This window comes from Mus caroli, chromosome 10 (assembly GCF_900094665.2).
Source record: "Mus caroli chromosome 10, CAROLI_EIJ_v1.1, whole genome shotgun sequence".
Lineage (NCBI taxonomy): Eukaryota > Metazoa > Chordata > Mammalia > Rodentia > Muridae > Mus > Mus caroli.
The window spans coordinates 93,032,807-93,037,627 of NC_034579.1; the positions used below are offsets into that span (position 1 = coordinate 93,032,807).

At 42.5% G+C, this 4,821-nt stretch overlaps 1 pseudogene across 1 annotated transcript; it reads left to right on the forward strand.

Annotated features, from left to right (window-relative positions):
* Window positions 1-1,305: 1,305 nt before the first annotated feature.
* LOC110303852 lies at window positions 1,306-4,585 on the forward strand (annotated as a pseudogene). Its single transcript, XR_002378973.1, has one exon. The product of XR_002378973.1 is annotated as a glutamate decarboxylase 1 pseudogene (transcript).
* The last annotated feature ends 236 nt before the right edge of the window (window positions 4,586-4,821 follow it).

Genomic DNA, 4,821 nt, shown 5'->3' on the forward strand with positions numbered 1-4,821 from the left:
ATTGCTGTGAGCCTTAAGTAGGGAATTAATTTGCACACAGTAGGGAACTGGTCACTTACTGATTCTGCATTTAAGCTGTCTGTGAACTTATTCTCAAGCAAGCATTTACTATTGTAATGTGTGTGGTGTGGGATATTATGCTAATGAATATTGTCAGTACATAGACTGATTCATCTATAATTTTGTTTAAAATATCATAAAACAATTTTTGATGTGCTATTAACTAAAGGAGTAGGTGTTGCGTATTCACTATTGTTCGTGTTCAGTGCTGACTCTTTGGAAGGTTGGTCTTTTGGGCAGTTAGTATATAGAAATATAGGAAACAACCATGTCAGAGATAGTGATTGTTACTGTTTTTCATTAAAATAGGCTTTTAATGGTTAGTATAATTCCTTTGTAAATTGACTGTTCCTTTGCCTAATTTATCAATGCCATTCTGGTCAATAAACCTAATAATGTAATTTTTACCGTCAGTGTTGTAAATAAAAAAACAATGATAATTTGTGTTTGGTTGAAAGAGTGAGTCAACAAATCATGTTTATATTTTCATACCATAAGGACAGCATTCACAGACTGAATGGTATGCTCATTTTAGCTTTAAAATTTTTTTTTGACATTTCTTAAGGTTCCTAATTTCTTCAATTTACATTGTCATCTTTTAAAAATGTTTTCAATTACAAAGTGTCAACTTTAATTTCTCTTTGCATCTCTTGGGTGCCTCTTTGCTCCATCTGGACTGGCTGTTCTTTTGTACACTTAGCAGTTTTCATTTCGAGACTGATAATTTTATTATCCTGAAGCCATTTCTTGGCTTGAAAAAATTTGTTTGGGGCGGTTGGTTTCCTGCCTCCTTTTCCCAGAAATGATTTGTGAAGTGTGTTCCCAATTGCATGGATGTATAAGAAGTCAATGTTGTGAGTCTTTTGATATCTTTATGTGAATAATTGCAGTCTCTTTAACATTTAAAATACAATTAGTCCTCTATGTAAATATTAACAGGGGCAGAAAACTTCATTTATTGTCTAATTCCATCTGATCACGTAACCCCAAGCTTTTTGCCAAAATGATGAATCATCTTCGGATGCGTTCAGGAACGTTGTGTAATCTCTGTAGGATTATCATGGATGCCTGTGAAAGGATCAGTGTGCTTCCTGCTGCCAAACTGAATCCCATGCTTTTGTGTCCTCGGGAGTCTCTACCATGGCATCATGAAAATCCCAATAAGTCCCTACCATGTTGGAGATGGTCTTTGCAGGTTCCTGTTATTTTGTTCCTCTTTCTTGGTTTACTCTCTCCATAAGTTACAGAGGAAGGGACCGTGGGTGACACAATTTTTTTTGAGGTCTTCTGTGTTTGAAATCTTTTTCTTTTCTTTTTACTCTTAAAAAACAACAACAACAAAGAAAACAAAAAACTCTGAGTGCCGGACCAGGGATCTTGGAAACAAGGAAGCAGCACTGGGGTGACACACCTGTGGCACATCCGAGTCCAGCAGGGGATGCTTCCTGGAGGAATCGCTGGAGGGTCCAGCTCACTGTCACTGAATCGAGGCTGTTCCTACGCCCAGTCCGCGGGGGACTTTTGAACAATAGAGACCCCAAGACCACCAAGCTGATGGCATCTTCCACTCCTTCGCCTGCAATCTCCTTGAACGCGGGAGCAAATCCTAATACTACCAACCTGCGCCCTACAACATATGATACTTGGTGTGGATGCATCAGAAAACTGGGCCTGAAGATCTGTGGCTTCTTGCAAAGGACCAATAGCCTGGAAGAGAAGAGCTGTCTTGTGAGCGCCTTCAGGGAGAGACAGTCCTCCAAGAACCCGCTTTCCTGTGAAAACGGTGACCCGGGTACCCGCTTCCGGCGAACAAAGACCAACTTCTCCAATCTGTTTGCTCAAGATCTGCTTCCAGCTAAGAACGGGGAGGAGCAAACTGTGCAATTCTTGCTGGAGGTGGTGGGCATCCTCCTCAACTATGTCTGCAAGACATTCGATCGCTCCACCAAGGTTTTGGACTTTCACCAACCACACCAGTTGCTGGAAGGCATGGAAGGCTTTAATTTGGAGCTGTCTGATCACCCCGAGTCTCTGGAGCAGATCCTGGTTGACTGTAGAGACACCCTGAAGTACGGGGTTCGTACAGGTCACCCTAGATTTTTCAACCAGCTGTCTACTGGTTTGGATATCATTGGTTTAGCTGGTGAATGGCTGACATCAACTGCTAATACCAATATGTTTACATATGAAATTGCACCGGTGTTTGTTCTCATGGAACAGATCACACTTAAGAAGATGAGAGAGATCATTGGATGGTCAAATAAAGATGGTGATGGGATATTTTCTCCCGGGGGAGCCATATCCAATATGTATAGCATCATGGCAGCTCGTTATAAGTACTTTCCGGAAGTAAAGACAAAAGGCATGGTGGCTGTGCCCAAACTGGTCCTCTTCACCTCAGAACACAGTCACTACTCCATAAAGAAAGCAGGGGCTGCGCTTGGCTTTGGAACAGACAATGTGATTTTGATAAAGTGCAATGAAAGGGGGAAGATAATTCCTGCTGATTTAGAGGCAAAAATTATTGATGCCAAACAAAAGGGATACGTTCCCCTTTATGTCAATGCAACCGCAGGCACGACCGTTTACGGAGCTTTTGATCCGATACAGGAGATTGCGGACATTTGTGAGAAATACAACCTTTGGCTGCACGTGGATGCTGCCTGGGGTGGTGGGCTGCTCATGTCCCAGAAGCACCGCCACAAACTCAGTGGCATAGAAAGGGCTGATTCAGTGACCTGGAACCCTCACAAGATGATGGGCGTGCCGCTCCAGTGCTCTGCCATTCTGGTCAAGGAAAAGGGTATACTCCAAGGATGCAACCAGATGTGTGCAGGCTACCTCTTCCAGCCAGATAAGCAGTATGACGTCTCCTACGATACTGGGGACAAGGCGATTCAGTGTGGCCGCCACGTGGACATCTTCAAGTTCTGGCTGATGTGGAAAGCAAAGGGCACTGTGGGATTTGAAAATCAGATCAACAAGTGCCTGGAGTTGGCTGAATACCTCTATACCAAGATTAAAACCAGAGAGGAGTTTGAGATGGTTTTCGATGGTGAGCCTGAGCACACAAATGTCTGTTTCTGGTACATTCCACAAAGCCTTCGAGGGGTTCCAGATAGCCCTGAGCGACGAGAAAAACTACACAGGGTGGCTCCCAAGATCAAAGCCCTGATGATGGACTCAGGAACAACCATGGTGGGCTATCAGCCTCAAGGGGACAAGGTCAATTTCTTCCGGATGGTTATCTCCAACCCAGCCACCACCCAGTCCGACATCGATTTCCTCATTGAGGAAATAGAGAGGTTGGGTCAGGATCTGTAATCCCACTATGCAGAACCAGAATGGCCAGCCATGTTCTTGCTCCTCTGGCAAACCTAGAACACGGCTCTGTCAATAGTTGACACACCTAGGCCATTTCACTGAAGGAAATTATAATCTCTTAAAGAATATTTGACATGTCTCATGTAAACTTGTTTGTTAGAGTTAGCGGGAAATAATGTTCTTTTTAAAAAATATTGCACATTATAAATGCAGTATATATGTACAGTTATACATGCCCCTCTTTATGTTCATGTATGTACAGTGAATGTGGCTTAACCCTAGACCACAGCATGTGGCTCATCCCCAGGGAATTAACCTTCCCCGCTGTGCCCCAGCAATTACTAAGAGTCTAAACCATCTCGCAAGCAACTGCAGGGCAGATGGTACCCCCCCCCCCAAGTGTCCTAGGGACCCAGAGAAAGGATGTTGGTGGAAGCCTACCTCTCTGTTAGAGCTGTTCCCATTTGAAAGGACGATGGATGACAGAAAGTACCAGTAGATGACAAATGTCACACCATCCCTGTTAGTACCCTGCTAGGTGACATAGTAGCAGAGTCTTTGTCACAATTGTGCGATTGCTGTGTTTTAGAGATTAAGCTGTGTAAACTGTGTATGCTACCATTGTCGATCTTTGGACAGGGGAAAGTGCATATGATGATTTCATTGTACGTTGGTGAGATATTTGCTTATTTATATTCAAATATATACCATGTTAAAGAGGCATCTTGTATTTTCTTCCCATTTGTAATGTGCTTATTTATATATTAATGGAGTAAGTTCTGGATACTGGTTATGGCATTTTCATGCATTTGTGAGCCAAAGAGAAGAGTCGAAAGTTAGTGAGGCTTGCATTTTTATTAGAGTGCCCTTAATATAATGATTTGACTGTATATGTACCATCTAGAAAAGAATTCTGATACTGTACATAGGGTCATGGTATGGAAATCTTGCTTCTGTAGCCTTTGCTCTTCTCTTTCCCCCCTCAGGCTGTATGCCAGGTGTTCTCAAAGCTTTTCTAGTAACTGTTGAATAATAATAACTAGATCTCCTGTAATCTTTTGTAGTGTACGACCAATCTCTGTGACTCGCTTAGCTGAAACCTAAGACAACGTTTCCAGAGATCTCTGATACACTGACCAGTCCCACAAGTGGTTTTGAAGACATGAAACCCACAGTGTGCATTTTAGAGTATGCAAGAAGAATATAAATAAAATAAAAAAATATTCTCCATGGAAAAAATAGTACAGTTTATTGATTGACTCTGTGTTTGTGCACGCACATGCATGTACCAGCTGTGGAGGTCAGATGCCAACTGTGTGAAGTTAGTTTCTCATTCTACCTTGTTTGAAGCAGAGCCTCTCCTTTTTTCTTCTTCCTTCCTTCCTTCCTTCCTTCCTTCCTTCCTTCCTTCCTTCCTTCCTTCCTTCCTTCCTTCCT